Source organism: Parasteatoda tepidariorum, chromosome 5 (assembly GCF_982258835.1).
Source record: "Parasteatoda tepidariorum strain Cologne lab strain chromosome 5, Ptep-v5.0, whole genome shotgun sequence".
Lineage (NCBI taxonomy): Eukaryota > Metazoa > Arthropoda > Arachnida > Araneae > Theridiidae > Parasteatoda > Parasteatoda tepidariorum.
Genome location: NC_141759.1, coordinates 92,047,170 through 92,074,477, shown reverse-complemented (window position 1 = coordinate 92,074,477; position 27,308 = coordinate 92,047,170). Strand labels below are relative to the sequence as shown.

General features: G+C 33.9%; 59 non-coding genes across 59 annotated transcripts; all 59 read left to right on the top strand.

Annotated features, from left to right (window-relative positions):
* The first annotated feature begins 11,690 nt into the window (after positions 1-11,690).
* On the top strand, positions 11,691-11,763 carry TRNAR-ACG (transfer RNA arginine (anticodon ACG)). The gene has a single exon. It is a non-coding gene; the product is annotated as a tRNA-Arg (tRNA).
* A 168-nt stretch (positions 11,764-11,931) lies between these two features.
* TRNAR-ACG (transfer RNA arginine (anticodon ACG)) lies at positions 11,932-12,004 on the top strand. The gene has a single exon. It is a non-coding gene; the product is annotated as a tRNA-Arg (tRNA).
* Positions 12,005-12,172: 168 nt separating this feature from the next.
* TRNAR-ACG (transfer RNA arginine (anticodon ACG)) lies at positions 12,173-12,245 on the top strand. Its single transcript has one exon. It is a non-coding gene; the product is annotated as a tRNA-Arg (tRNA).
* A 168-nt stretch (positions 12,246-12,413) lies between these two features.
* Positions 12,414-12,486, top strand: TRNAR-ACG (transfer RNA arginine (anticodon ACG)). Its single transcript has one exon. It is a non-coding gene; the product is annotated as a tRNA-Arg (tRNA).
* A 168-nt stretch (positions 12,487-12,654) lies between these two features.
* Positions 12,655-12,727, top strand: TRNAR-ACG (transfer RNA arginine (anticodon ACG)). The gene has a single exon. It is a non-coding gene; the product is annotated as a tRNA-Arg (tRNA).
* Positions 12,728-12,895: 168 nt separating this feature from the next.
* Positions 12,896-12,968, top strand: TRNAR-ACG (transfer RNA arginine (anticodon ACG)). The gene has a single exon. It is a non-coding gene; the product is annotated as a tRNA-Arg (tRNA).
* Positions 12,969-13,136: 168 nt separating this feature from the next.
* Positions 13,137-13,209, top strand: TRNAR-ACG (transfer RNA arginine (anticodon ACG)). Its single transcript has one exon. It is a non-coding gene; the product is annotated as a tRNA-Arg (tRNA).
* A 168-nt stretch (positions 13,210-13,377) lies between these two features.
* TRNAR-ACG (transfer RNA arginine (anticodon ACG)) lies at positions 13,378-13,450 on the top strand. Its single transcript has one exon. It is a non-coding gene; the product is annotated as a tRNA-Arg (tRNA).
* A 168-nt stretch (positions 13,451-13,618) lies between these two features.
* Positions 13,619-13,691, top strand: TRNAR-ACG (transfer RNA arginine (anticodon ACG)). The gene has a single exon. It is a non-coding gene; the product is annotated as a tRNA-Arg (tRNA).
* A 168-nt stretch (positions 13,692-13,859) lies between these two features.
* TRNAR-ACG (transfer RNA arginine (anticodon ACG)) lies at positions 13,860-13,932 on the top strand. The gene has a single exon. It is a non-coding gene; the product is annotated as a tRNA-Arg (tRNA).
* Positions 13,933-14,100: 168 nt separating this feature from the next.
* Positions 14,101-14,173, top strand: TRNAR-ACG (transfer RNA arginine (anticodon ACG)). Its single transcript has one exon. It is a non-coding gene; the product is annotated as a tRNA-Arg (tRNA).
* Positions 14,174-14,341: 168 nt separating this feature from the next.
* Positions 14,342-14,414, top strand: TRNAR-ACG (transfer RNA arginine (anticodon ACG)). The gene has a single exon. It is a non-coding gene; the product is annotated as a tRNA-Arg (tRNA).
* A 168-nt stretch (positions 14,415-14,582) lies between these two features.
* TRNAR-ACG (transfer RNA arginine (anticodon ACG)) lies at positions 14,583-14,655 on the top strand. The gene has a single exon. It is a non-coding gene; the product is annotated as a tRNA-Arg (tRNA).
* Positions 14,656-14,823: 168 nt separating this feature from the next.
* TRNAR-ACG (transfer RNA arginine (anticodon ACG)) lies at positions 14,824-14,896 on the top strand. Its single transcript has one exon. It is a non-coding gene; the product is annotated as a tRNA-Arg (tRNA).
* A 168-nt stretch (positions 14,897-15,064) lies between these two features.
* TRNAR-ACG (transfer RNA arginine (anticodon ACG)) lies at positions 15,065-15,137 on the top strand. The gene has a single exon. It is a non-coding gene; the product is annotated as a tRNA-Arg (tRNA).
* Positions 15,138-15,305: 168 nt separating this feature from the next.
* TRNAR-ACG (transfer RNA arginine (anticodon ACG)) lies at positions 15,306-15,378 on the top strand. Its single transcript has one exon. It is a non-coding gene; the product is annotated as a tRNA-Arg (tRNA).
* A 168-nt stretch (positions 15,379-15,546) lies between these two features.
* On the top strand, positions 15,547-15,619 carry TRNAR-ACG (transfer RNA arginine (anticodon ACG)). The gene has a single exon. It is a non-coding gene; the product is annotated as a tRNA-Arg (tRNA).
* Positions 15,620-15,787: 168 nt separating this feature from the next.
* Positions 15,788-15,860, top strand: TRNAR-ACG (transfer RNA arginine (anticodon ACG)). The gene has a single exon. It is a non-coding gene; the product is annotated as a tRNA-Arg (tRNA).
* Positions 15,861-16,028: 168 nt separating this feature from the next.
* Positions 16,029-16,101, top strand: TRNAR-ACG (transfer RNA arginine (anticodon ACG)). Its single transcript has one exon. It is a non-coding gene; the product is annotated as a tRNA-Arg (tRNA).
* Positions 16,102-16,269: 168 nt separating this feature from the next.
* On the top strand, positions 16,270-16,342 carry TRNAR-ACG (transfer RNA arginine (anticodon ACG)). The gene has a single exon. It is a non-coding gene; the product is annotated as a tRNA-Arg (tRNA).
* Positions 16,343-16,510: 168 nt separating this feature from the next.
* On the top strand, positions 16,511-16,583 carry TRNAR-ACG (transfer RNA arginine (anticodon ACG)). The gene has a single exon. It is a non-coding gene; the product is annotated as a tRNA-Arg (tRNA).
* A 168-nt stretch (positions 16,584-16,751) lies between these two features.
* TRNAR-ACG (transfer RNA arginine (anticodon ACG)) lies at positions 16,752-16,824 on the top strand. The gene has a single exon. It is a non-coding gene; the product is annotated as a tRNA-Arg (tRNA).
* A 168-nt stretch (positions 16,825-16,992) lies between these two features.
* TRNAR-ACG (transfer RNA arginine (anticodon ACG)) lies at positions 16,993-17,065 on the top strand. Its single transcript has one exon. It is a non-coding gene; the product is annotated as a tRNA-Arg (tRNA).
* A 168-nt stretch (positions 17,066-17,233) lies between these two features.
* TRNAR-ACG (transfer RNA arginine (anticodon ACG)) lies at positions 17,234-17,306 on the top strand. The gene has a single exon. It is a non-coding gene; the product is annotated as a tRNA-Arg (tRNA).
* A 168-nt stretch (positions 17,307-17,474) lies between these two features.
* On the top strand, positions 17,475-17,547 carry TRNAR-ACG (transfer RNA arginine (anticodon ACG)). The gene has a single exon. It is a non-coding gene; the product is annotated as a tRNA-Arg (tRNA).
* Positions 17,548-17,715: 168 nt separating this feature from the next.
* TRNAR-ACG (transfer RNA arginine (anticodon ACG)) lies at positions 17,716-17,788 on the top strand. The gene has a single exon. It is a non-coding gene; the product is annotated as a tRNA-Arg (tRNA).
* A 409-nt stretch (positions 17,789-18,197) lies between these two features.
* On the top strand, positions 18,198-18,270 carry TRNAR-ACG (transfer RNA arginine (anticodon ACG)). The gene has a single exon. It is a non-coding gene; the product is annotated as a tRNA-Arg (tRNA).
* A 168-nt stretch (positions 18,271-18,438) lies between these two features.
* On the top strand, positions 18,439-18,511 carry TRNAR-ACG (transfer RNA arginine (anticodon ACG)). Its single transcript has one exon. It is a non-coding gene; the product is annotated as a tRNA-Arg (tRNA).
* A 168-nt stretch (positions 18,512-18,679) lies between these two features.
* Positions 18,680-18,752, top strand: TRNAR-ACG (transfer RNA arginine (anticodon ACG)). The gene has a single exon. It is a non-coding gene; the product is annotated as a tRNA-Arg (tRNA).
* A 168-nt stretch (positions 18,753-18,920) lies between these two features.
* On the top strand, positions 18,921-18,993 carry TRNAR-ACG (transfer RNA arginine (anticodon ACG)). The gene has a single exon. It is a non-coding gene; the product is annotated as a tRNA-Arg (tRNA).
* Positions 18,994-19,161: 168 nt separating this feature from the next.
* On the top strand, positions 19,162-19,234 carry TRNAR-ACG (transfer RNA arginine (anticodon ACG)). The gene has a single exon. It is a non-coding gene; the product is annotated as a tRNA-Arg (tRNA).
* Positions 19,235-19,402: 168 nt separating this feature from the next.
* TRNAR-ACG (transfer RNA arginine (anticodon ACG)) lies at positions 19,403-19,475 on the top strand. The gene has a single exon. It is a non-coding gene; the product is annotated as a tRNA-Arg (tRNA).
* A 168-nt stretch (positions 19,476-19,643) lies between these two features.
* On the top strand, positions 19,644-19,716 carry TRNAR-ACG (transfer RNA arginine (anticodon ACG)). Its single transcript has one exon. It is a non-coding gene; the product is annotated as a tRNA-Arg (tRNA).
* Positions 19,717-19,884: 168 nt separating this feature from the next.
* On the top strand, positions 19,885-19,957 carry TRNAR-ACG (transfer RNA arginine (anticodon ACG)). Its single transcript has one exon. It is a non-coding gene; the product is annotated as a tRNA-Arg (tRNA).
* Positions 19,958-20,366: 409 nt separating this feature from the next.
* Positions 20,367-20,439, top strand: TRNAR-ACG (transfer RNA arginine (anticodon ACG)). Its single transcript has one exon. It is a non-coding gene; the product is annotated as a tRNA-Arg (tRNA).
* A 168-nt stretch (positions 20,440-20,607) lies between these two features.
* Positions 20,608-20,680, top strand: TRNAR-ACG (transfer RNA arginine (anticodon ACG)). The gene has a single exon. It is a non-coding gene; the product is annotated as a tRNA-Arg (tRNA).
* Positions 20,681-20,848: 168 nt separating this feature from the next.
* On the top strand, positions 20,849-20,921 carry TRNAR-ACG (transfer RNA arginine (anticodon ACG)). Its single transcript has one exon. It is a non-coding gene; the product is annotated as a tRNA-Arg (tRNA).
* A 168-nt stretch (positions 20,922-21,089) lies between these two features.
* On the top strand, positions 21,090-21,162 carry TRNAR-ACG (transfer RNA arginine (anticodon ACG)). The gene has a single exon. It is a non-coding gene; the product is annotated as a tRNA-Arg (tRNA).
* A 168-nt stretch (positions 21,163-21,330) lies between these two features.
* Positions 21,331-21,403, top strand: TRNAR-ACG (transfer RNA arginine (anticodon ACG)). Its single transcript has one exon. It is a non-coding gene; the product is annotated as a tRNA-Arg (tRNA).
* A 168-nt stretch (positions 21,404-21,571) lies between these two features.
* On the top strand, positions 21,572-21,644 carry TRNAR-ACG (transfer RNA arginine (anticodon ACG)). Its single transcript has one exon. It is a non-coding gene; the product is annotated as a tRNA-Arg (tRNA).
* Positions 21,645-21,812: 168 nt separating this feature from the next.
* TRNAR-ACG (transfer RNA arginine (anticodon ACG)) lies at positions 21,813-21,885 on the top strand. Its single transcript has one exon. It is a non-coding gene; the product is annotated as a tRNA-Arg (tRNA).
* Positions 21,886-22,053: 168 nt separating this feature from the next.
* TRNAR-ACG (transfer RNA arginine (anticodon ACG)) lies at positions 22,054-22,126 on the top strand. The gene has a single exon. It is a non-coding gene; the product is annotated as a tRNA-Arg (tRNA).
* A 409-nt stretch (positions 22,127-22,535) lies between these two features.
* TRNAR-ACG (transfer RNA arginine (anticodon ACG)) lies at positions 22,536-22,608 on the top strand. Its single transcript has one exon. It is a non-coding gene; the product is annotated as a tRNA-Arg (tRNA).
* Positions 22,609-22,776: 168 nt separating this feature from the next.
* TRNAR-ACG (transfer RNA arginine (anticodon ACG)) lies at positions 22,777-22,849 on the top strand. Its single transcript has one exon. It is a non-coding gene; the product is annotated as a tRNA-Arg (tRNA).
* Positions 22,850-23,017: 168 nt separating this feature from the next.
* Positions 23,018-23,090, top strand: TRNAR-ACG (transfer RNA arginine (anticodon ACG)). Its single transcript has one exon. It is a non-coding gene; the product is annotated as a tRNA-Arg (tRNA).
* A 168-nt stretch (positions 23,091-23,258) lies between these two features.
* Positions 23,259-23,331, top strand: TRNAR-ACG (transfer RNA arginine (anticodon ACG)). Its single transcript has one exon. It is a non-coding gene; the product is annotated as a tRNA-Arg (tRNA).
* A 168-nt stretch (positions 23,332-23,499) lies between these two features.
* On the top strand, positions 23,500-23,572 carry TRNAR-ACG (transfer RNA arginine (anticodon ACG)). Its single transcript has one exon. It is a non-coding gene; the product is annotated as a tRNA-Arg (tRNA).
* A 168-nt stretch (positions 23,573-23,740) lies between these two features.
* TRNAR-ACG (transfer RNA arginine (anticodon ACG)) lies at positions 23,741-23,813 on the top strand. The gene has a single exon. It is a non-coding gene; the product is annotated as a tRNA-Arg (tRNA).
* Positions 23,814-24,222: 409 nt separating this feature from the next.
* Positions 24,223-24,295, top strand: TRNAR-ACG (transfer RNA arginine (anticodon ACG)). The gene has a single exon. It is a non-coding gene; the product is annotated as a tRNA-Arg (tRNA).
* A 168-nt stretch (positions 24,296-24,463) lies between these two features.
* TRNAR-ACG (transfer RNA arginine (anticodon ACG)) lies at positions 24,464-24,536 on the top strand. The gene has a single exon. It is a non-coding gene; the product is annotated as a tRNA-Arg (tRNA).
* A 168-nt stretch (positions 24,537-24,704) lies between these two features.
* On the top strand, positions 24,705-24,777 carry TRNAR-ACG (transfer RNA arginine (anticodon ACG)). Its single transcript has one exon. It is a non-coding gene; the product is annotated as a tRNA-Arg (tRNA).
* Positions 24,778-25,186: 409 nt separating this feature from the next.
* Positions 25,187-25,259, top strand: TRNAR-ACG (transfer RNA arginine (anticodon ACG)). The gene has a single exon. It is a non-coding gene; the product is annotated as a tRNA-Arg (tRNA).
* Positions 25,260-25,427: 168 nt separating this feature from the next.
* Positions 25,428-25,500, top strand: TRNAR-ACG (transfer RNA arginine (anticodon ACG)). Its single transcript has one exon. It is a non-coding gene; the product is annotated as a tRNA-Arg (tRNA).
* Positions 25,501-25,668: 168 nt separating this feature from the next.
* Positions 25,669-25,741, top strand: TRNAR-ACG (transfer RNA arginine (anticodon ACG)). The gene has a single exon. It is a non-coding gene; the product is annotated as a tRNA-Arg (tRNA).
* Positions 25,742-25,909: 168 nt separating this feature from the next.
* TRNAR-ACG (transfer RNA arginine (anticodon ACG)) lies at positions 25,910-25,982 on the top strand. Its single transcript has one exon. It is a non-coding gene; the product is annotated as a tRNA-Arg (tRNA).
* Positions 25,983-26,391: 409 nt separating this feature from the next.
* Positions 26,392-26,464, top strand: TRNAR-ACG (transfer RNA arginine (anticodon ACG)). The gene has a single exon. It is a non-coding gene; the product is annotated as a tRNA-Arg (tRNA).
* Positions 26,465-26,632: 168 nt separating this feature from the next.
* TRNAR-ACG (transfer RNA arginine (anticodon ACG)) lies at positions 26,633-26,705 on the top strand. The gene has a single exon. It is a non-coding gene; the product is annotated as a tRNA-Arg (tRNA).
* A 168-nt stretch (positions 26,706-26,873) lies between these two features.
* Positions 26,874-26,946, top strand: TRNAR-ACG (transfer RNA arginine (anticodon ACG)). Its single transcript has one exon. It is a non-coding gene; the product is annotated as a tRNA-Arg (tRNA).
* Positions 26,947-27,114: 168 nt separating this feature from the next.
* TRNAR-ACG (transfer RNA arginine (anticodon ACG)) lies at positions 27,115-27,187 on the top strand. The gene has a single exon. It is a non-coding gene; the product is annotated as a tRNA-Arg (tRNA).
* The last annotated feature ends 121 nt before the right edge of the window (positions 27,188-27,308 follow it).

Genomic DNA, 27,308 nt, shown 5'->3' with positions numbered 1-27,308 from the left:
CATGGCATCGTGCCTGTCTTTGAGTTACGTCTTTGTATAGATATATGGTGAAAGAATTGAAATCTTTGAATCTTTGTTAAAGAATTTAGAATGTATCACTTAAGAGAATTCATACTTGATGGGCTTGGCTTACTCGAAACAGAATGGAAAGAACAGTTGCTAAAGTAAACAAACAATATGTTTCAACAACCAATCAGGATCAAGATACCCACACTACGTCGCTTGCATGCATCCCATTGCACTAAATCAAATTTTTAATTCAAATAGTATTAAAACTTTCGAAACATTAAACAACCATTTCATACCTATTTCGCTATGGAATGCACTACACCAAACATTATTAAAACATTCGAAACATTAAACTACGATTTTATACCTATTTCACTATTAAATTCACTGTTTAAAACAATGTTAAAACTTTCGAAATATTAAACAACCATTTTATATCTATTTCACCATGGAATTCACTACACCAAACAATATTAAAACTTTTGAAGCATTATACTACGATTTTATACCTATTTCACTATAAAATTCACTGTTTAAAACAATGTTAAAACTTTCGAAATATTAAACAACCATTTTATACCTATTTCAAAATGGAATTCGCTACACCAAACAATATTAAAACTTTCGAAACATAAAACCACGATTTTATACCTATCTCACGAAAAAATTCACTGTTTTAAACAAAGATAAAATTTTCGAAATATTAAACAACCATTTTATACCTATTTCATTATGGAATTCGCTACACCAAACAATATTGAAACTTTCGAAACATAAAACCACGATTTTATACCTATCTCACGAAAAAATTCACTGTTTTAAACAAAGATAAAATTTTCGAAATATTAAACAACCATTTTATACCTATTTCATTATGGAATTCACTACACCAAACAATATTACAGTATTCGAAACATTAAACTACGATTTTGTACCTATTTCTCTATAAAATTCAGTGTTTAAAACAATGTTAAAACCTTCGAAGCATTAAACTACGATTTTATACCTATTTCATAATGGAATTCGCTACACCAAACAATATTAAAACATTCGAAACATTAAACTACGATTTCATACCTATTTCACTATGAAATTCAGTGTTTAAAACAACGTTAAAACCTTCGAAACATTAAACAACGATTTTATACCTATTTCGCTATAAAATTCACTACTCCAAACAATATTAAAACTTTCGAAACATTAAACAACCATTTTATACCTACTTCGCTATGGAATTCACTACTCCAAACAATATCAAAACTTTCGAAACATTAAACAACGATTTTATACCTATTTCACTATAGAATTCATAACTTCAAACAATATTAAAACTTAGAATTATTAAATAACCATTTTATACCTATTTCGCTATGAAATTCACTACTCCAAACAATATTAAAACTTTCGAAACATTAAACAACGATTTTATACCTATTTCACTATAGAATTCATAACTTCAAACAATATTAAAACTTAGAATTATTAAATAACCATTTTATACCTATTTCGCTATGAAATTCACTACTCCAAACAATATTAAAACTTTCGAAACATTAAACAACGATTTTATACCTATTTCACTACAGAATTCATTACTCCAAACAATATTAAAACTTTCGAAATATTAAATAACCATTTTATACCTATTTCACTACAGAATTCACTACTCCAAACAATATTAAAACTTTCGAAACAATAAACAACCATTTTATGCCTATTTCACTATGAAATTCACTACTCCAAACAATATTAAAACTTTCGAAACATTAAAGAACCATTTTATACCCATTTCACCATGGAATTCGCTACACCAAACAATATTAAAACTTTCGAAACATTATATCACGATTTTATACCTATTTCACAAAAAAATTCACTGTTTTAAACAAAGTTAAAATTTTCGAAGTATTAAACAACCATTTTACACCTATTTCACTATGGAATTCACTACACCAAACAATATTACAACATTCGAGACATTAAACTACGATTTTATACCTATTTCACTATAAAATTCAGTGTTTAAAACAATGTTAAAACCCTCGAAATATTAAACTACGATTTTATACCTATTTCACTATGAAATTCACTGTTTCAAACAAAGTTAAAACTTTCTAAATATTAAACAACCATTTCATACCTATTTCACTATGGAATTTACTACACCAAACAATGTTAAAACCTTCGATACATTAAACTACGATTTTATACCTATTCAATTATAAAATTCAGTGTTTAAAACAATGTTAAAACCCTCGAAGCATTAAACTACGATTTTATACCTATTTCATAATGAAATTCGCTACACCAAACAATATTAAAACTTTCGAAACATTATACTACGATTTTATACCTATTTCACGATAAAATTCACTGTTTCAAACAAAGTCAAAACTTTCTAAATATTAAACAATCATTTTATACCTATTTCACTATGGAATTCACTACTTCAAACAATGTTAAAACTTTCGAAATATTAAACAACCATTTTATACCGATTTCTCTATGGAATTCACTACTTCAAACAATGTTAAAACTTTCGAAGCATTATAAACAACTATTTTATACCTATTTAAATCCCTCCCACAACATCTTTCAACCAACCATTTTTTTTTCTTTCTCTCCCAAACCAAAAATCCATTAAAGTAAACACAGAATACCCCAAACGCGTTTTATAGACTGAATTATTTGTTCCCCATTCAGAATTTTTTTCCCCACCAAGGGAAACAGTGTTTAGAAATGATAAACGATCACATGATGTAAACTCTCGTGCAAAAAGTCCCTTTTTCCGTTTTTGTCTGATAATGAGTAGTGCCAAGGTAAAAGGGATGTTGTGTGGAATAATAGTGCTTGAGGGATTCATCACTATATAATGTAGTGGATATACAGTCATTATCTATCTTTTGTGGGCATTAATTATAATTATTAACACTGAAGAGGACAAAGAAGATAAATGGATTGGTTTTTTGCAATTTCGCGGGGGTGTTGTCTGAATTATTTATAGTTCGGAACAACGGGACGTGCCAGGGATTAGAAATATTGTGAAAGTTGCCATCATGTTAAAAGTTGTTTTTCGTAGGGTCTGTCTTCACATGAAAAAAAAAATTTTTTTTAAATTTTTTTTTTTGCTGTTTTAATAACTGTTGAGAGTTTGTAACAGCACAACAGTTATAAGTTCTGTAACAGTTATAAGTTCTATCTTTAAACAGCGCCCTCCTCTGCAAATTTTGAAAATGGTGCAAAAAGTCAGCATGAAAAAAGGTATGAAAATATGAAAATAAAAAACCTTTGTGATCGAATTTTTTAAAACTGTAAAAATTACTCCAGAGGTGGACCATCTGAGTTCATAAAAATTTGCAAAAAATGAGAATTGTTTCTCGATTTTTAAAAATTTTCATTTTGTGAAAACTGGCGATTTTTAAAATTTTTCATAGCTTTTTAAGTATAAAAATTTTTGTTCGTTATTTATTTATTTTATATCTATCTATCTAGAACCGTGGTGGCTCAGGGGATAGAGCGCTCGTCTCCCAATGAGGTGAACCGGGTTCAAATCCCAGCGATGATTGGTCGATACGAATTCTGTATCTGGCTTGCACCGACCACAGTGCTGACGTGAAATATCCTCAGTGGTAGACGGATCATGAGTTATCGTTCCCTTGCCTTCAGGGCAACTACGGGAGGTTCTCGTGGTCTTCCTCTCCACGTAACGAAAATGCTGGTTAGTGCCATCAATAAGTCCTCCACGAAGGCAAATTTCTCCCAATACTTGATCCAGGAGTTTCCTTGTCTTCTGGATTGGGTTCAAAATTACAAGGATACACAGTTGAACATTAGTAGTCGTATACTCGAAAATTGGGTCTACTGTTGTTGTCGTTTGACAAGTGCAGAAAAGCTAAAGTACGAGTCAAATGGGACCGAAGGCATGGAGCCCTGGTCACATCTCTGACTTTTTCGGTATAAAGGGTGTCATGGCTGCAGTTGAGGTCGATGTTGAAGAGGGTCGAGGCAACCGAGATATAGGGTCTGCTGTTCAACGACGGTTATAATATATACATATAAATTCCGGTGAAAGAGTAAGAAATATATTTAAACTAACAAACTTAATAAGTAATATAATAAACATAGTTAACAATCTCTTTGAGCATGCGCAGTGGTTCACACAGTACATTTATCACTTAAGTTTCAAACAGTTCAGTTAAGTTGAATACGCCAGGTACACACTTCAGCTGTGGTTTCCAGGAAACATAGGTTTACAATTAATGTAGGAGATACAGATGCCATAGATCGGCCATTCTACAACTTCTCTGGTCTCAGCGACAAATCTTGGAATAAATAATGTTACTAGCATTCCATTAATGCTACTCTAATGCAGCAATTCCATTAATTGCTATTTCAATGATTCCATTCTCCTAATTATGATTCTAAAAATTTATAGTTTCAGAAAAAAAAGAAACGAAACAGACAATCGAATAAACACAAGCACAATAGAACACAAATAGAACATATAGGAAAAAAAAAATAATATTAAAATTTTTTTTCGATGACACAGTCTTAGAATTCTTCCTATTTCTTCATGGGGTCGACTGTTGTAGAGATGATTATTCGGTTCTTCTGGCCGCCCCACTTTTTTTCACATTGTATCTAACTTTCGCCTTTTACTCTTGATACTTGATAGAGTCCGAAGAACTTTGGTTTAAATTTAAGTCCAGTTCCAAATTGAGTCTTCTGGATAGCAACGAAGTTTCCTGCTCGTTGGTTTCCTCCCCCCCCCTTCTTTCATTTTATTATCTGCGGTTTTCTTCCTGGATCTTTAAAATATTCTTTTTAGCTTCCTTTCGGATGTTCTCCTTCCCTGTCTTGGGCTAAGGAGCTTCTAACATTAGCTGGGTTTGTAAGTCCTCTTTTGTTCTCATTTTTTATTCCCATTAACATTTCCAATGGAGTTATTTGAGTGCTACGAGAAACTGTCAAATTCAGGGTACGTTGGAACAAATTTGCCCCACTTGACTTGGGAGGTAAATTCTTGCCATAATTTTTGGCAAGATTAATCAGCTGAAACCTTTTCCCCCCAACGGCTATGCTTGCTTTCGTATGCCTGTTTAGGCAGAGGGGGGGGGGAGCGATATTACTTGTTTTCTAGTGGCGCCATCTATGGCCAAGAATTCGACTTCTGACACACCATACCTCACACCCGTTTATAGGGCGAACCCATTCATTCATTCATCCGCAGATCGTAATTTTGACCTGAATCAGAGAACAATCAATCTCCAATCCAGAACCCCCAGAGGTATTGATTTGTCATGGGAACATGGAGTACTCTGCGACTCGACGGATTTAACGTGCATCAGTCACCATTTACTACACGGATGGTCTTCGGCGGGTTGGGTTTGAACCCACGAATTCTCAGACATGGACCCAGCTCCCTACCGATCAGGCTGTCCCGACCCAACTGCTACAATATGCGAGGCAAACAAAAAATACTTCCACAAGTTTAACATTCAACTTTGTGGGTCCTTCACGCAGTCTTTTGATCACAGAAATGTTTATGCATCTGAAAATTAAAATAAGAATCTGCAGTATGTAATTAAGCTTATTATTATTATTTTTTTTTTAACTTTGTGCAAATTTTGCCAACATTACCAGCCAAACAATATTTACGTATTCACTGTTACAATTTTCGAATTTTTCTTTTTCATAAAAGAAGGACCTGAGAGCTTTTGAAAATGAACTAACGTGACTTCTGAGCTCTCAATTTCTGATGAAACTGATTCTTTCGTGTTCGATAATTGAAGCTCCATGATGATTGTTTGAGATAGGGGCTTCTTAATGGCGAGAAGATGATTGTTAAAGAAGAGCTGCGAAATATTTGCCCAATATGATACTCGTGCATTATTTTTTCATCGCTATTTATAAATTTTAAATGACAGTATAATAATAAGTAATTTTGTTTGTGTTTTCCGAATGACCAACTATTGCCGAACAGATAGAATCTTGAGGTCACAACGAGCTCCCATCCCAACGCTCCTGGGGCCTTCAAATTTATTTGATTATTGGAGCATATTCCGGAGAAAGAATAAGAATTATATTCATAATAAAAAATTAAATTAAAAAAAAACATTTCATAATCTCCCTGAATATTAGTTTAACATGCCCGCTGCGCCCTCCAGCGGAGGTTTCCTGGAGAAGTCTCTAATGTAGGACCACGGGCGTATATAAGCGGGGTGTCCATGGGGTCCGGATCCCCCCCTTCCCTTAGCTTGAGTTTTTTTAATATCCATATTTCCAAATATCGCATAGAACTTCTCATAATACATGCCTTGCCTTGAAAAATAATTTTTTAAGAAATATGTGGAAAAAAAATTTCGTTTGCACCTTACAAAAGTTGAAGAATCCCTGGGTTTGCATGTTTCATTGAGCGAAAGAAAGCATATATATATATATATATATATATATATATATATATATATATATATATATATATATATATATATATATATATATATATATATATATATATATATATATATATATATATATATATATATATATATATATATATATATATATATATATATATATATATATATATATAATGGAAATTCTCAACTATTGTACTACTAACAACTTCCCTTGTAAAAGCTATAGAAATATGTGGACGTATGTAGGACCTGGAACCATACATATATGAATGTCGAATAGAATTCTGTTTTGTTCGAGAAGATATTAAGAGTCCTATTGCTTTTTAAAATATCTGTAAATTATAATATTCTTTACCCCTGGAAAAAATTTTATGCAAAAATCGTTGATGCATAATTCTTAAATTAAAGAGAAATTTCTCAAAAAGTATGTAAGTCCTTCTTAAACTTATACAGCATAATTAATTTGTATGAGAGGCAATTTAATAAGTCTAACACCTATTGAAATGATTTAAAATATAAAAAGAAAGGTAAAGGAAAATAAAACAGATGTAATCTAATGTCAAATGGCATTTAAAGTTCTAATGTGAAAGTTCTTAAGTTCGGAGAAAAGCTAAGAATTCTAGTTGCTTTAAAAAAAAAATCGTTAAGATATTGTACAAATCGTAAAGATATAATGCTCAAACATAACTAAGCATGTAATTCTTAATCACATCAAGCAAAATTTATTAAATTTTATCTTATTACTAATGGGAATGTTCTTAAGTTCGGAGAAAAACTTAGAATTCTAGTTGAAAATCGTTAAGATATCGTATAGATTGCATAAATCGTAATGGCATAATGCTCAAACATAAATAAGTATGTCATTCTTAATCGCATCAAACAAAATGTATTGAATTTTATCTTATTAATAATGTGAATATTCTTAAGTTCGGAGAAAGGCTTAGAATTCTAATTCCTTTAAAAAATCGTTAAGATATTGCACAAATCTTAAAGATATAATGCTCAAACATAAGTAAATATGTCATTCTTAATCACATCAAACAAAATTTATTAAATTTTATCTTATTGCTAATGGGAATGTTCGAAGAAAAGCTTAGAATTCTAGTTGCTTTAAAAGAAATATTTAACACAATGCACAAATCGTAAAGATATAATGCTCAAACATAAGTAAGTATGTCATTCTTAATCACATCAGACAAAATTTATTAAATTTTATCTTATTAATAATGTGAATGTTCTTAAGTTCGGAGAAAAGCTTAGAATTCTAATCGCTTTAAGAAAATCGTTAAGATATTGCACAAATTGTAAGGATATAATGCTCAAACATAAGTATGTCATTCTTAATCACATCAAACAAAATTGATTGAATTTTATCTTATTACTAATGGGAATGTCCTTAAGTTCGGAGAAAAGCTTAGAATTCTAATTGCTTCGAAAAAATCGTTAAGATATTGCACAAATCGTAAGGATATAATGCTCAAACATAAGTAACTATGTCATTCTTAATCACATCAAACAAAATTTATTTAGTTAAGATGAAACCACTCAATTTAACAAGCACAGCACCTGTTCGTGTTCGAAAATGATTTAAAAAAAAGGAAAAACGAGAAGAAAGGTAAGGGAAAAAGAAACAGATGTAACCGAATGTCGAATGGAATTCAATAAACGCTCCTTTCCTGACACAATACCGGTAGACCAAAGGGAAAGAACTCCAATTTCCGAGGACAGCTCGATCTATAGATAGGAAAAGATTGAACGATGCTTTCAGTTGAATAAGACAGGCGGTGGATATCGCAAGCGGTCAAGCGACAGTGAATCTTCCAAGATAGCGAGCGACCACTTCGTTTTTACCCCCAATGGATCGATTTCTTATTGCCTCCGGAGGTCAAAGCCCTCAGGGTGTACCTTTTATTTTTCCATTTCATGTTTCTTCTTAGGATTATCTTCAATGCGGAACGTTTTTTTTTATAGTTCTTTTTTTTTATTTTATTCATCTTCGTTATTCGAAGATTCCATTCCACGGAAAAGTTGATTATCGTCTGACCCATTAGGAGAAGAGTTGAGCTGTTCTGAAAATGACGTGCGTGATCCCAAAAAAGTTCTTTGAGGTTTTCTTTTTATTTTTTTTTTTTTTTATTATTGAGTCTTGATTAGATCGCTGATCGGAAAGAAAACGAAGAAAAGAATCTTTGAACATTCTATCTTGGTAAAACTATTTCACTGTGAGTTTTGGAATCGGTTAATATATTGCTCTTTAACTGACTGTCAGAAAAGAAAAAGTTTAATGGGAAAAAATCGGCATTCTTTCTTTAATCAGAGCAAAATAAAGAGAGAATTGTTTTTTTTTTCGTGCTCTATAACGTCATTGTTACAGTTTAAAATGAGTCTTTTTTGTTTAAATAAAATGTTGACTTTTAAAATTAGAAGTTCAAGAGAAATAACTTTAAGGGAATGTGTCTTGCACTACTCTTACTTTCCATCAGAATTTAAAAGTTTGTACGTGAGATGTTCGACTCCGAATTTTTCTGAGAGCTCGATTCCTACTCCAACTTATACTTAATTTAAATTTTCCCTAAATTCTTGATATTATTGTTACCGCAAAACTCTGAAGGCCATTACTGTGCACATTACCAAATTATTCAGAAGATTAACTAGGGTAAAAATTTATCAAAGGTAGTGAGTGTATATGTACATTACTTATCTAATCAACAAATAATCTATGATTAACCAGGGCAACAATTACCTAGGTAATGTGCTTAATTATATGCACATTACCTAGATAATTAGAGGATTAACTAGAGTAGCAATTTACCTAGATAATGTGTGCATTGATATACACATTATCTAGCTAATTAGAAGATTAATTAGGGAAACAATTTATCTAGATAGTGTGTGTATATGTAAATTACTTATCTAATCTGCAGATTATCTATGATTAACTAGGACAACAATTACCTAGGAAATGTGCTTTATTATATGCACAATACCTAGATAATTAGAGGATTAACTGAGTTGCAATTTACCTAGATAATGTTTGTATTAATATGCACATTGCCTAGCTAATCAGAAGATTAACTAGGGAAACAATTTATCTAGGTAGTGTGTGCATATGTAAATTATTTATCTAATCAGCAAATAAACTATGATTAACCACGGCAACAATTACCTAGGTAATGTGCTGAATTATATGCACATTACCTAGATAATCAGAGGATTAACAAGAGTAGCAATTTACCTAGATAATGTGTGTATTAATATGCACATTGCCTAGCTAATCAGAAGATTGACTAGGGAAGCAATTTATCTAGGTAGTGTGTGTATACATTATTTATCTAATCAGCAGATTATCTATGATTAACCAGGACCACAATTACCTAGGTAATGTGCTTAATTATATACACAACACCTAGATAAATAGAGGATTAACTGGAGTAGCAATTTACCTAGATAATGTGTGCATTAATATACACATTATCTAGCTAATTAGAAGATTAATTAGGGAAACAATTTATCTAGATAGTGTGTGTATATGTACATTACTTATCTAATCTGCAGATTATCTATGATTAACTAGGACAACAATTACCTAGGTAATGTGCTTAATTATATGCACATTACTTAGTTAATTAGAAGAATAACTAGAGTTGCAATTCACCAAGGCAATGTGTGTATCAATATGCACATTACCTAGCTAATCAGCAGATTAACTAGGGAAACAATTTATCTAGGTAGTGTGCATATTAACGGTCTCCGTGTCATTGAAGTTAAAAAAGTTTGTTTATCTTATTCTATCAACTGAGTAATTGATTCTTTTATTTTAAAGACTTTATTCCTTAGATATTCAAAACTAAATAAATAACATTATGCAAATTTCATTAATTATTATGGTAATGTTTAAAAACATTTTTATTCTTTGAATTACGTATTTTTAGAGTGATTGATGATTGATTTCTATCACCTAATATGTTGATTGTTTGATTGTAGGGATATAATTTTTTAGATGGCGAAAAATATAACAATCTATGAATTTAACACTAGAAAGACTGAAACTTAGTATATACCTATATTGCACAAAAGCAGTCAAAATGACTGGATTGTGACTGGATGTGTAAGAAAATTTGTTTAAAATTAATTTTTAAAATTTTTTTTATATTATTTACAGTTATATAACAAGTTATTAGTAAATATTTACAATAAAAAAAAATTATATCTTACACAGAAAAATCTCAAAATTCTAAGAAATTGTATCACTGTATTCATCATTGTTTTTCTAATTGATATTAAAAAGCAGTCAAAATTACTTCCTTTAGCAATCCAGTGTTAAGCAAACAGAAACGTTGCTGTTGTTCCAGCAAAAATCTTGCTTTAACTTTAACGAGTACCAAGTAGGTAATGCGGAGATTATCTAATTCTGGTTATCTTAGTAAATTTTAGAAATGAAACTATTTTTCGGCACTTAAACGAATTACCCTAGTTAATTTGCACATGACTGATTTTAACACTTTAGCGGCAACATTATTACGGAGTAAATATCTATTTCAAATTACATATACCTATATTTATTTTTATGCTGATTAAAGTCAAGGATTTTCCTTTACTTAAAATTGCATTTGTTGGTGTTCACGTATGCCTGTTTAGGCAGAGGAGGTGCGATTGTTCTTGCTTTCCAGAGGCGCCATCTATGGCCAAGAAAAAAAATAGCATTTCATAAAATTTAAAGAAATAAACTTAAAAAGCATACCTGAACAAAATTTCGAAATCGGGTAAGACCATTACACGAAAACATGAAACTTTTAAAGAAAAAAAATTAAAAAGCATACTTGAAAAAATTTTTGAATAATTGCATATTTAATTAGCTGTCACAATTGCACATTATTTTAATTCACTTTTCAAATAAGCTAAATAAGTTTGGTTTCAACATTTATATACTTTTTTAACAGTTCTTTAGCCCGCGATAGCCTGGTAGTCAGGGAGCTGGACTCAGGTTTGTGAGAACGGGAAGTTCGAATGCAGCAGGGCTAAGGGCAGAGGCTCAATGGATAAGGCGCCTGACTACGGAATAGGAGATTGTGGGTTCGAATCCTACCTGGCTCGTTTTTAAAGTTTTATTATTGCCCTGTTCAAAAGCACGAACTTAAGCAGTGTCAGAAAAAGGTTTTCCCGGAACGAGAGAATGTTTTAGAACATGACAAGGTGTATATTTGCTTAGCATTATTATTTAAAGATATTTAGGACGGAAATTATGAATTATTTAGTCCTTGTGGGCCAGTGGCGCAATGGATAACGCGCCTGACTACGGATCAGGAGATTGTAGGTTCGAATCCTACCTGGCTCGTTTTTAAAGTTTTATTATTGCCCTGTTCAAAAGCACGAACTTAAGCAGTGTCAGAAAAAGGTTTTCCCAGAACGAGAGAATGTTTTAGAACATGAAAAGGTGTATCTTTGATTAGCATTATTATTTAAAGATATTTTAAACGGAAATTATAAATTATCTGATCATTGTGGGCCAGTGGCGCAATGGATAACGCGCCTGACTACGAATCAGGAGATTGTAGGTTCGAATCCTACCTGGCTCGTTTTTTAAGTTTCATTATAGCCCTGTTCAAAAGGACGTACTTAAGCAGTGTTCGAAAAAGATTTTCCAAACACGAGAGAATGTTTTAGAACATGAAAGGGTGTATATTTGATTAGCATTATTATTTAAAGATATTTAAAACGGAAATTAAAAATTATCTAATCGTTGAGGGCCAGTGGCGCAATGGATAACGCGCCTGACTACGAATCAGGAGATTGTAGGTTCGAATCCTACCTGGCTCGTTTTTTAAGTTTCATTATAGCCCTGTTCAAAAGGAAGTACTTAAGCAGTGTTCGAAAAAGATTTTCCACACACGAGAGAATGTTTTAGAACATGAAAGGGTGTATATTTGATTAGCATTATTATTTAAAGATATTTTAAACGGAAATTATAAATTATCTGATCATTGTGGGCCAGTGGCGCAATGGATAACGCGCCTGACTACGAATCAGGAGATTGTAGGTTCGAATCCTACCTGGCTCGTTTTTTAAGTTTCATTATAGCCCTGTTCAAAAGGACGTACTTAAGCAGTGTTCGAAAAAGATTTTCCAAACACGAGAGAATGTTTTAGAACATGAAAGGGTGTATATTTGATTAGCATTATTATTTAAAGATATTTAAAACGGAAATTATAAATTATCTAATCGTTGTGGGCCAGTGGCGCAATGGATAACGCGCCTGACTACGAATCAGGAGATTGTAGGTTCGAATCCTACCTGGCTCGTTTTTTAAGTTTCATTATAGCCCTGTTCAAAAGGAAGTACTTAAGCAGTGTTCGAATAAGATTTTCCACACACGAGAGAATGTTTTAGAACATGAAAGGGTGTATATTTGATTAGCATTATTATTTAAAGATATTTAAAACGGAAATTATAAATTATCTAATCGTTGTGGGCCAGTGGCGCAATGGATAACGCGCCTGACTACGAATCAGGAGATTGTAGGTTCGAATCCTACCTGGCTCGTTTTTTATGTTTCATTATAGCCCTGTTCAAAAGGACGTACTTAAGCAGTGTTCGAAAAAGATTTTCCAAACACGAGAGAATGTTTTAGAACATGAAAGGGTGTATATTTGATTAGCATTATTATTTAAAGATATTTAAAACGGAAATTATAAATTATCTAATCGTTGTGGGCCAGTGGCGCAATGGATAACGCGCCTGACTACGAATCAGGAGAGTGTAGGTTCGAATCCTACCTGGCTCGTTTTTTAAGTTTCATTATAGCCCTGTTCAAAAGGACGTACTTAAGCAGTGTTCGAAAAAGATTTTCCAAACACGAGAGAATGTTTTAGAACATGAAAGGGTGTATATTTGATTAGCATTATTATTTAAAGATATTTAAAACGGAAATTATAAATTATCTAATCGTTGTGGGCCAGTGGCGCAATGGATAACGCGCCTGACTACGAATCAGGAGATTGTAGGTTCGAATCCTACCTGGCTCGTTTTTTAAGTTTCATTATAGCCCTGTTCAAAAGGACGTACTTAAGCAGTGTTCGAAAAAGATTTTCCAAACACGAGAGAATGTTTTAGAACATGAAAGGGTGTATATTTGATTAGCATTATTATTTAAAGATATTTAAAACGGAAATTATAAATTATCTAATCGTTGTGGGCCAGTGGCGCAATGGATAACGCGCCTGACTACGAATCAGGAGATTGTAGGTTCGAATCCTACCTGGCTCGTTTTTTAAGTTTCATTATAGCCCTGTTCAAAAGGAAGTACTTAAGCAGTGTTCGAATAAGATTTTCCACACACGAGAGAATGTTTTAGAACATGAAAGGGTGTATATTTGATTAGCATTATTATTTAAAGATATTTAAAACGGAAATTATAAATTATCTAATCGTTGTGGGCCAGTGGCGCAATGGATAACGCGCCTGACTACGAATCAGGAGATTGTAGGTTCGAATCCTACCTGGCTCGTTTTTTAAGTTTCATTATAGCCCTGTTCAAAAGGACGTACTTAAGCAGTGTTCGAAAAAGATTTTCCACACACGAGAGAATGTTTTAGAACATGAAAGGGTGTATATTTGATTAGCATTATTATTTAAAGATATTTAAAACGGAAATTATAAATTATCTAATCGTTGTGGGCCAGTGGCGCAATGGATAACGCGCCTGACTACGAATCAGGAGATTGTAGGTTCGAATCCTACCTGGCTCGTTTTTTAAGTTTCATTATAGCCCTGTTCAAAAGGAAGTACTTAAGCAGTGTTCGAATAAGATTTTCCACACACGAGAGAATGTTTTAGAACATGAAAGGGTGTATATTTGATTAGCATTATTATTTAAAGATATTTAAAACGGAAATTATAAATTATCTAATCGTTGTGGGCCAGTGGCGCAATGGATAACGCGCGTGACTACGAATCAGGAGATTGTAGGTTCGAATCCTACCTGGCTCGTTTTTTAAGTTTCATTATAGCCCTGTTCAAAAGGACGTACTTAAGCAGTGTTCGAAAAAGATTTTCCAAACACGAGAGAATGTTTTAGAACATGAAAGGGTGTATATTTGATTAGCATTATTATTTAAAGATATTTAAAACGGAAATTATAAATTATCTAATCGTTGTGGGCCAGTGGCGCAATGGATAACGCGCCTGACTACGAATCAGGAGATTGTAGGTTCGAATCCTACCTGGCTCGTTTTTTAAGTTTCATTATAGCCCTGTTCAAAAGGACGTACTTAAGCAGTGTTCGAAAAAGATTTTCCAAACACGAGAGAATGTTTTAGAACATGAAAGGGTGTATATTTGATTAGCATTATTATTTAAAGATATTTAAAACGGAAATTATAAATTATCTAATCGTTGTGGGCCAGTGGCGCAATGGATAACGCGCCTGACTACGAATCAGGAGATTGTAGGTTCGAATCCTACCTGGCTCGATTTTTAAGTTTCATTATAGCCCTGTTCAAAAGGACGTACTTAAGCAGTGTTCGAAAAAGATTTTCCAAACACGAGAGAATGTTTTAGAACATGAAAGGGTGTATATTTGATTAGCATTATTATTTAAAGATATTTAAAACGGAAATTATAAATTATCTAATCGTTGTGGGCCAGTGGCGCAATGGATAACGCGCCTGACTACGAATCAGGAGATTGTAGGTTCGAATCCTACCTGGCTCGTTTTTTAAGTTTCATTATAGCCCTGTTCAAAAGGACGTACTTAAGCAGTGTTCGAAAAAGATTTTCCAAACACGAGAGAATGTTTTAGAACATGAAAGGGTGTATATTTGATTAGCATTATTATTTAAAGATATTTAAAACGGAAATTATAAATTATCTAATCGTTGTGGGCCAGTGGCGCAATGGATAACGCGCCTGACTACGAATCAGGAGATTGTAGGTTCGAATCCTACCTGGCTCGTTTTTTAAGTTTCATTATAGCCCTGTTCAAAAGGACGTACTTAAGCAGTGTTCGAAAAAGATTTTCCAAACACGAGAGAATGTTTTAGAACATGAAAGGGTGTATATTTGATTAGCATTATTATTTAAAGATATTTAAAACGGAAATTATAAATTATCTAATCGTTGTGGGCCAGTGGCGCAATGGATAACGCGCCTGACTACGAATCAGGAGATTGTAGGTTCGAATCCTACCTGGCTCGTTTTTTAAGTTTCATTATAGCCCTGTTCAAAAGGAAGTACTTAAGCAGTGTTCGAATAAGAATTTCCAAACACGAGAGAATGTTTTAGAACATGAAAAAGTGTATATTTGATTAGCATTATTATTTAAAGATATTTAAAACGGAAATTATAAATTATCTAATCGTTGTGGGCCAGTGGCGCAATGGATAACGCGCCTGACTACGAATCAGGAGATTGTAGGTTCGAATCCTACCTGGCTCGTTTTTTAAGTTTCATTATAGCCCTGTTCAAAAGGAAGTACTTAAGCAGTGTTCGAAAAAGATTTTCCACACACGAGAGAATGTTTTAGAACATGAAAGGGTGTATATTTGATTAGCATTATTATTTAAAGATATTTAAAACGGAAATTATAAATTATTTAATCCATGTGGGCCAGTGGCGCAATGGATAACGCGCCTGACTACGAATCAGGAGATTGTAGGTTCGAATCCTACCTGGCTCGTTTTTTAAGTTTCATTATAGCCCTGTTCAAAAGGAAGTACTTAAGCAGTGTTCGAATAAGATTTTCCACACACGAGAGAATGTTTTAGAACATGAAAGGGTGTATATTTGATTAGCATTATTATTTAAAGATATTTAAAACGGAAATTATAAATTATTTAATCCATGTGGGCCAGTGGCGCAATGTATAACGCGCCTGACTACGAATCAGGAGATTGTAGGTTCGAATCCTACCTGGCTCGTTTTTTAAGTTTCATTATAGCCCTGTTCAAAAGGACGTACTTAAGCAGTGTTCGAAAAAAATTTTCCAAACACGAGAGAATGTTTTAGAAAATGAAAAGGTGTATATTTGATTTGCATTATTATTTAAAGATATTTAGGACGGAAATTATGAATTATTTAATCCTTGTGGGCCAGTGGCGCAATGGATAACGCGCCTGACTACGGATCAGGAGATTGTAGGTTCGAATCCTACCTGGCTCGTTTTTAAAGTTTTATTATTGCCCTGTTCAAAAGCACGAACTTAAGCAGTGTCAGAAAAAGGTTTTCCCAGAACGAGAGAATGTTTTAGAACATGAAAAGGTGTATATTTGATTAGCATTATTATTTAAAGATATTTAGGACGGAAATTATGAATTATTTAATCCTTGAGGGCCAGTGGCGCAATGGATAACGCGCCTGACTACGGATCAGGAGATTGTAGGTTCGAATCCTACCTGGCTCGTTTTTAAAGTTTTATTATTGCCCTGTTCAAAAGCACGAACTTAAGCAGTGTCAGAAAAAGGTTTTCCCAGAACGAGAGAATGTTTTAGAACATGAAAGGGTGTATATTTGATTAGCATTATTATTTAAAGATATTTAAAACGGAAATTATAAATTATCTAATCGTTGTGGGCCAGTGGCGCAATGGATAACGCGCCTGACTACGAATCAGGAGATTGTAGGTTCGAATCCTACCTGGCTCGTTTTTTAAGTTTCATTATAGCCCTGTTCAAAAGGAAGTACTTAAGCAGTGTTCGAATAAGAATTTCCAAACACGAGAGAATGTTTTAGAACATGAAAAAGTGTATATTTGATTAGCATTATTATTTAAAGATATTTAAAACGGAAATTATAAATTATCTAATCGTTGTGGGCCAGTGGCGCAATGGATAACGCGCCTGACTACGAATCAGGAGATTGTAGGTTCGAATCCTACCTGGCTCGTTTTTTAAGTTTCATTATAGCCCTGTTCAAAAGGAAGTACTTAAGCAGTGTTCGAATAAGAATTTCCAAACACGAGAGAATGTTTTAGAACATGAAAAAGTGTATATTTGATTAGCATTATTATTTAAAGATATTTAAAACGGAAATTATAAATTATCTAATCGTTGTGGGCCAGTGGCGCAATGGATAACGCGCCTGACTACGAATCAGGAGATTGTAGGTTCGAATCCTACCTGGCTCGTTTTTTAAGTTTCATTATAGCCCTGTTCAAAAGGAAGTACTTAAGCAGTGTTCGAAAAAGATTTTCCACACACGAGAGAATGTTTTAGAAAATGAAAAGGTGTATATTTGATTTGCATTATTATTTAAAGATATTTAGGACGGAAATTATGAATTATTTAATCGTTGTGGGCCAGTGGCGCAATGTATAACGCGCCTGACTACGAATCAGGAGATTGTAGGTTCGAATCCTACCTGGCTCGTTTTTTAAGTTTCATTATAGCCCTGTTCAAAAGGACGTACTTAAGCAGTGTTCGAAAAAAATTTTCCAAACACGAGAGAATGTTTTAGAAAATGAAAAGGTGTATATTTGATTAGCATTATTATTTAAAGATATTTAAAACGGAAATTATAAATTATCTAATCGTTGTGGGCCACTGGCGCAATGGATAACGCGCCTGACTACGAATAAGGAGATTGTAGGTTCGAATCCTACCTGGCTCGTTTTTAAAGTTTTATTATTGCCCTGTTCAAAAGCACGAACTTAAGCAGTGTCAGAAAAAGGTTTTCCCAGAACGAGAGAATGTTTTAGAACATGAAAAGGTGTATATTTGATTAGCATTATTATTTAAAGATATTTAGGACGGAAATTATGAATTATTTAATCCTTGAGGGCCAGTGGCGCAATGGATAACGCGCCTGACTACGGATCAGGAGATTGTAGGTTCGAATCCTACCTGGCTCGTTTTTAAAGTTTTATTATTGCCCTGTTCAAAAGCACGAACTTAAGCAGTGTCAGAAAAAGGTTTTCCCAGAACGAGAGAATGTTTTAGAACATGAAAAGGTGTATCTTTGATTAGCATTATTATTTAAAGATATTTTAAACGGAAATTAAAAATTATCTAATCGTTGAGGGCCAGTGGCGCAATGGATAACGCGCCTGACTACGAATCAGGAGATTGTAGGTTCGAATCCTACCTGGCTCGTTTTTTAAGTTTCATTATAGCCCTGTTCAAAAGGAAGTACTTAAGCAGTGTTCGAAAAAGATTTTCCACACACGAGAGAATGTTTTAGAACATGAAAGGGTGTATATTTGATTAGCATTATTATTTAAAGATATTTAAAACGGAAATTATAAATTATCTAATCGTTGTGGGCCAGTGGCGCAATGGATAACGCGCCTGACTACGAACCAGGAGATTGTAGGTTCGAATCCTACCTGGCTCGTTTTTTAAGTTTCATTATAGCCCTGTTCAAAAGGAAGTACTTAAGCAGTGTTCAAATAAGATTTTCCACACACGAGAGAATGTTTTAGAACATGAAAGGGTGTATATTTGATTAGCATTATTATTTAAAGATATTTAAAACGGAAATTATAAATTATCTAATCGTTGTGGGCCAGTGGCGCAATGGATAACGCGCCTGACTACGAATCAGGAGATTGTAGGTTCGAATCCTACCTGGCTCGTTTTTTAAGTTTCATTATAGCCCTGTTCAAAAGGACGTACTTAAGCAGTGTTCGAAAAAGATTTTCCAAACACGAGAGAATGTTTTAGAACATGAAAGGGTGTATATTTGATTAGCATTATTATTTAAAGATATTTAAAACGGAAATTATAAATTATCTAATCGTTGTGGGCCAGTGGCGCAATGGATAACGCGCCTGACTACGAATCAGGAGATTGTAGGTTCGAATCCTACCTGGCTCGTTTTTTAAGTTTCATTATAGCCCTGTTCAAAAGGAAGTACTTAAGCAGTGTTCGAATAAGATTTTCCAAACACGAGAGAATGTTTTAGAACATGAAAAGGTGTATGTTTGATTAGCATTATTATTTAAAGATATTTAAAACGGAAATTATAAATTATCTAATCGTTGTGGGCCAGTGGCGCAATGGATAACGCGCCTGACTACGAATCAGGAGATTGTAGGTTCGAATCCTACCTGGCTCGTTTTTTAAGTTTCATTATAGCCCTGTTCAAAAGGAAGTACTTAAGCAGTGTTCGAATAAGAATTTCCAAACACGAGAGAATGTTTTAGAACATGAAAAAGTGTATATTTGATTAGCATTATTATTTAAAGATATTTAAAACGGAAATTATAAATTATCTAATCGTTGTGGGCCAGTGGCGCAATGGATAACGCGCCTGACTACGAATCAGGAGATTGTAGGTTCGAATCCTACCTGGCTCGTTTTTTAAGTTTCATTATAGCCCTGTTCAAAAGGAAGTACTTAAGCAGTGTTCGAAAAAGATTTTCCACACACGAGAGAATGTTTTAGAAAATGAAAAGGTGTATATTTGATTTGCATTATTATTTAAAGATATTTAGGACGGAAATTATGAATTATTTAATCGTTGTGGGCCAGTGGCGCAATGTATAACGCGCCTGACTACGAATCAGGAGATTGTAGGTTCGAATCCTACCTGGCTCGTTTTTTAAGTTTCATTATAGCCCTGTTCAAAAGGACGTACTTAAGCAGTGTTCGAAAAAAATTTTCCAAACACGAGAGAATGTTTTAGAAAATGAAAAGGTGTATATTTGATTAGCATTATTATTTAAAGATATTTAAAACGGAAATTATAAATTATCTAATCGTTGTGGGCCACTGGCGCAATGGATAACGCGCCTGACTACGAATAAGGAGATTGTAGGTTCGAATCCTACCTGGCTCGTTTTTAAAGTTTTATTATTGCCCTGTTCAAAAGCACGAACTTAAGCAGTGTCAGAAAAAGGTTTTCCCAGAACGAGAGAATGTTTTAGAACATGAAAAGGTGTATATTTGATTAGCATTATTATTTAAAGATATTTAGGACGGAAATTATGAATTATTTAATCCTTGAGGGCCAGTGGCGCAATGGATAACGCGCCTGACTACGGATCAGGAGATTGTAGGTTCGAATCCTACCTGGCTCGTTTTTAAAGTTTTATTATTGCCCTGTTCAAAAGCACGAACTTAAGCAGTGTCAGAAAAAGGTTTTCCCAGAACGAGAGAATGTTTTAGAACATGAAAAGGTGTATCTTTGATTAGCATTATTATTTAAAGATATTTTAAACGGAAATTAAAAATTATCTAATCGTTGAGGGCCAGTGGCGCAATGGATAACGCGCCTGACTACGAATCAGGAGATTGTAGGTTCGAATCCTACCTGGCTCGTTTTTTAAGTTTCATTATAGCCCTGTTCAAAAGGAAGTACTTAAGCAGTGTTCGAAAAAGATTTTCCACACACGAGAGAATGTTTTAGAACATGAAAGGGTGTATATTTGATTAGCATTATTATTTAAAGATATTTAAAACGGAAATTATAAATTATCTAATCGTTGTGGGCCAGTGGCGCAATGGATAACGCGCCTGACTACGAACCAGGAGATTGTAGGTTCGAATCCTACCTGGCTCGTTTTTTAAGTTTCATTATAGCCCTGTTCAAAAGGAAGTACTTAAGCAGTGTTCAAATAAGATTTTCCACACACGAGAGAATGTTTTAGAACATGAAAGGGTGTATATTTGATTAGCATTATTATTTAAAGATATTTAAAACGGAAATTATAAATTATCTAATCGTTGTGGGCCAGTGGCGCAATGGATAACGCGCCTGACTACGAATCAGGAGATTGTAGGTTCGAATCCTACCTGGCTCGTTTTTTAAGTTTCATTATAGCCCTGTTCAAAAGGACGTACTTAAGCAGTGTTCGAAAAAGATTTTCCAAACACGAGAGAATGTTTTAGAACATGAAAGGGTGTATATTTGATTAGCATTATTATTTAAAGATATTTAAAACGGAAATTATAAATTATCTAATCGTTGTGGGCCAGTGGCGCAATGGATAACGCGCCTGACTACGAATCAGGAGATTGTAGGTTCGAATCCTACCTGGCTCGTTTTTTAAGTTTCATTATAGCCCTGTTCAAAAGGAAGTACTTAAGCAGTGTTCGAATAAGATTTTCCAAACACGAGAGAATGTTTTAGAACATGAAAAGGTGTATGTTTGATTAGCATTATTATTTAAAGATATTTAAAACGGAAATTATAAATTATCTAATCGTTGTGGGCCAGTGGCGCAATGGATAACGCGCCTGACTACGAATCAGGAGATTGTAGGTTCGAATCCTACCTGGCTCGTTTTTTAAGTTTCATTATAGCCCTGTTCAAAAGGAAGTACTTAAGCAGTGTTCGAAAAAGATTTTCCACACACGAGAGAATGTTTTAGAACATGAAAGGGTGTATATTTGATTAGCATTATTATTTAAAGATATTTAAAACGGAAATTATAAATTATTTAATCCATGTGGGCCAGTGGCGCAATGGATAACGCGCCTGACTACGAATCAGGAGATTGTAGGTTCGAATCCTACCTGGCTCGTTTTTTAAGTTTCATTATAGCCCTGTTCAAAAGGAAGTACTTAAGCAGTGTTCGAATAAGATTTTCCACACACGAGAGAATGTTTTAGAACATGAAAGGGTGTATATTTGATTAGCATTATTATTTAAAGATATTTAAAACGGAAATTATAAATTATTTAATCCATGTGGGCCAGTGGCGCAATGTATAACGCGCCTGACTACGAATCAGGAGATTGTAGGTTCGAATCCTACCTGGCTCGTTTTTTAAGTTTCATTATAGCCCTGTTCAAAAGGACGTACTTAAGCAGTGTTCGAAAAAAATTTTCCAAACACGAGAGAATGTTTTAGAAAATGAAAAGGTGTATATTTGATTAGCATTATTATTTAAAGATATTTAAAACGGAAATTATAAATTATCTAATCGTTGTGGGCCACTGGCGCAATGGATAACGCGCCTGACTACGAATAAGGAGATTGTAGGTTCGAATCCTACCTGGCTCGTTTTTTAAGTTTCATTATAGCCCTGTTCAAAAGGACGTACTTAAGCAGTGTTCGAAAAAGATTTTCCAAACACGAGAGAATGTTTTAGAACATGAAAGGGTGTATATTTGATTAGCATTATTATTTAAAGATATTTAAAACGGAAATTAAAAATTATCTAATCGTTGAGGGCCAGTGGCGCAATGGATAACGCGCCTGACTACGAATCAGGAGATTGTAGGTTCGAATCCTACCTGGCTCGTTTTTTAAGTTTCATTATAGCCCTGTTCAAAAGGAAGTACTTAAGCAGTGTTCGAATAAGATTTTCCACACACGAGAGAATGTTTTAGAACATGAAAGGGTGTATATTTGATTAGCATTATTATTTAAAGATATTTAAAACGGAAATTATAAATTATCTAATCGTTGTGGGCCAGTGGCGCAATGGATAACGCGCCTGACTACGAATCAGGAGATTGTAGGTTCGAATCCTACCTGGCTCGTTTTTTAAGTTTCATTATAGCCCTGTTCAAAAGGAAGTACTTAAGCAGTGTTCGAATAAGAATTTCCAAACACGAGAGAATGTTTTAGAACATGAAAAGGTGTATATTTGATTAGCATTATTATTTAAAGATATTTAAAACGGAAATTATAAATTATCTAATCGTTGTGGGCCAGTGGCGCAATGGATAACGCGCCTGACTACGAATCAGGAGATTGTAGGTTCGAATCCTACCTGGCTTGTTTTTTAAGTTTCATTATAGCCCTGTTCAAAAGGAAGTACTTAAGCAGTGTTCGAATAAGATTTTCCAAACACGAGAGAATGTTTTAGAACATGAAAAGGTGTATGTTTGATTAGCATTATTATTTAAAGATATTTAAAACGGAAATTATAAATTATCTAATCGTTGTGGGCCAGTGGCGCAATGGATAACGCGCCTGACTACGAATCAGGAGATTGTAGGTTCGAATCCTACCTGGCTCGTTTTTTAAGTTTCATTATAGCCCTGTTCAAAAGGAAGTACTTAAGCAGTGTTCGAAAAAGATTTTCCACACACGAGAGAATGTTTTAGAACATGAAAGGGTGTATATTTGATTAGCATTATTATTTAAAGATATTTAAAACGGAAATTATAAATTATTTAATCCATGTGGGCCAGTGGCGCAATGGATAACGCGCCTGACTACGAATCAGGAGATTGTAGGTTCGAATCCTACCTGGCTCGTTTTTTAAGTTTCATTATAGCCCTGTTCAAAAGGAAGTACTTAAGCAGTGTTCGAATAAGATTTTCCACACACGAGAGAATGTTTTAGAACATGAAAGGGTGTATATTTGATTAGCATTATTATTTAAAGATATTTAAAACGGAAATTATAAATTATTTAATCCATGTGGGCCAGTGGCGCAATGTATAACGCGCCTGACTACGAATCAGGAGATTGTAGGTTCGAATCCTACCTGGCTCGTTTTTTAAGTTTCATTATAGCCCTGTTCAAAAGGACGTACTTAAGCAGTGTTCGAAAAAAATTTTCCAAACACGAGAGAATGTTTTAGAAAATGAAAAGGTGTATATTTGATTAGCATTATTATTTAAAGATATTTAAAACGGAAATTATAAATTATCTAATCGTTGTGGGCCACTGGCGCAATGGATAACGCGCCTGACTACGAATAAGGAGATTGTAGGTTCGAATCCTACCTGGCTCGTTTTTTAAGTTTCATTATAGCCCTGTTCAAAAGGACGTACTTAAGCAGTGTTCGAAAAAGATTTTCCAAACACGAGAGAATGTTTTAGAACATGAAAGGGTGTATATTTGATTAGCATTATTATTTAAAGATATTTAAAACGGAAATTAAAAATTATCTAATCGTTGAGGGCCAGTGGCGCAATGGATAACGCGCCTGACTACGAATCAGGAGATTGTAGGTTCGAATCCTACCTGGCTCGTTTTTTAAGTTTCATTATAGCCCTGTTCAAAAGGAAGTACTTAAGCAGTGTTCGAATAAGATTTTCCACACACGAGAGAATGTTTTAGAACATGAAAGGGTGTATATTTGATTAGCATTATTATTTAAAGATATTTAAAACGGAAATTATAAATTATCTAATCGTTGTGGGCCAGTGGCGCAATGGATAACGCGCCTGACTACGAATCAGGAGATTGTAGGTTCGAATCCTACCTGGCTCGTTTTTTAAGTTTCATTATAGCCCTGTTCAAAAGGAAGTACTTAAGCAGTGTTCGAATAAGAATTTCCAAACACGAGAGAATGTTTTAGAACATGAAAAGGTGTATATTTGATTAGCATTATTATTTAAAGATATTTAAAACGGAAATTATAAATTATCTAATCGTTGTGGGCCAGTGGCGCAATGGATAACGCGCCTGACTACGAATCAGGAGATTGTAGGTTCGAATCCTGCCTGGCTCGTTTTTTAAGTTTCATTATAGCCCTGTTCAAAAGGACGTACTTAAGCAGTGTTCGAAAAAGATTTTCCAAACACGAGAGAATGTTTTAGAAAATGAAAAGGTGTATATTTGATTAGCATTATTATTTAAAGATATTTAAAACGGAAATTAAAAATTATCTAATCGTTGTGGGCCACTGGCGCAATGGATAACGCGCCTGACTACGAATAAGGAGATTGTAGGTTCGAATCCTACCTGGCTCGTTTTTTAAGTTTCATTATAGCCCTGTTCAAAAGGACGTACTTAAGCAGTGTTCGAAAAAGATTTTCCAAACACGAGAGAATGTTTTAGAGCATGAAAGGGTGTATATTTGATTAGCATTATTATTTAAAGATATTTAAAACGGAAATTAAAAATTATCTAATCGTTGAGGGCCAGTGGCGCAATGGATAACGCGCCTGACTACGAATCAGGAGATTGTAGGTTCGAATCCTACCTGGCTCGTTTTTTAAGTTTCATTATAGCCCTGTTCAAAAGGAAGTACTTAAGCAGTGTTCGAAAAAGATTTTCCACACACGAGAGAATGTTTTAGAACATGAAAGGGAGTATATTTGATTAGCATTATTATTTAAAGATATTTAAAACGGAAATTAAAAATTATCTAATCGTTGAGGGCCAGTGGCGCAATGGATAACGCGCCTGACTACGAATCAGGAGATTGTAGGTTCGAATCCTACCTGGCTCGTTTTTTAAGTTTCATTATAGCCCTGTTCAAAAGGAAGTACTTAAGCAGTGTTCGAATAAGATTTTCCACACACGAGAGAATGTTTTAGAACATGAAAGGGTGTATATTTGATTAGCATTATTATTTAAAGATATTTAAAACGGCAATTATAAATTATCTAATCGTTGTGGGCCAGTGGCGCAATGGATAACGCGCCTGACTACGAATCAGGAGATTGTAGGTTCGAATCCTACCTGGCTCGTTTTTTAAGTTTCATTATAGCCCTGTTCAAAAGGAAGTACTTAAGCAGTGTTCGAATAAGAATTTCCAAACACGAGAGAATGTTTTAGAACATGAAAAGGTGTATATTTGATTAGCATTATTATTTAAAGATATTTAAAACGGAAATTATAAATTATCTAATCGTTGTGGGCCAGTGGCGCAATGGATAACGCGCCTGACTACGAATCAGGAGATTGTAGGTTCGAATCCTACCTGGCTCGTTTTTTAAGTTTCATTATAGCCCTGTTCAAAAGGACGTACTTAAGCAGTGTTCGAAAAAGATTTTCCAAACACGAGAGAATGTTTTAGAAAATGAAAAGGTGTATATTTGATTAGCATTATTATTTAAAGATATTTAAAACGGAAATTATAAATTATCTAATCGTTGTGGGCCACTGGCGCAATGGATAACGCGCCTGACTACGAATAAGGAGATTGTAGGTTCGAATCCTACCTGGCTCGTTTTTTAAGTTTCATTATAGCCCTGTTCAAAAGGACGTACTTAAGCAGTGTTCGAAAAAGATTTTCCAAACACGAGAGAATGTTTTAGAACATGAAAGGGTGTATATTTGATTAGCATTATTATTTAAAGATATTTAAAACGGAAATTAAAAATTATCTAATCGTTGAGGGCCAGTGGCGCAATGGATAACGCGCCTGACTACGAATCAGGAGATTGTAGGTTCGAATCCTACCTGGCTCGTTTTTTAAGTTTCATTATAGCCCTGTTCAAAAGGAAGTACTTAAGCAGTGTTCGAAAAAGATTTTCCACACACGAGAGAATGTTTTAGAACATGAAAGGGTGTATATTTGATTTGCATTATTATTTAAAGATATTTAAAACGGAAATTATAAATTATCTAATCGTTGTGGGCCAGTGGCGCAATGGATAACGCGCCTGACTACGAATCAGGAGATTGTAGGTTCGAATCCTACCTGGCTCGTTTTTTAAGTTTCATTATAGCCCTGTTCAAAAGGAAGTACTTAAGCAGTGTTCGAATAAGATTTTCCACACACGAGAGAATGTTTTAGAACATGAAAGTGTGTATATTTGATTAGCATTATTATTTAAAGATATTTAAAACGGAAATTATAAATTATCTAATCGTTGTGGGCCAGTGGCGCAATGGATAACGCGCCTGACTACGAATCAGGAGATTGTAGGTTCGAATCCTTCCTGGCTCGTTTTTTAAGTTTCATTATAGCCCTGTTCAAAAGGAAGTACTTAAGCAGTGTTCGAATAAGAATTTCCAAACACGAGAGAATGTTTTAGAACATGAAAAGGTGTATATTTGATTAGCATTATTATTTAAAGATATTTAAAACGGAAATTATAAATTATCTAATCGTTGTGGGCCAGTGGCGCAATGGATAACGCGCCTGACTACGAATCAGGAGATTGTAGGTTCGAATCCTACCTGGCTCGTTTTTTAAGTTTCATTATAGCCCTGTTCAAAAGGAAGTACTTAAGCAGTGTTCGAATAAGATTTTCCACACACGAGAGAATGTCTTAGAACATGAAAGGGTGTATATTTGATTAGCATTAT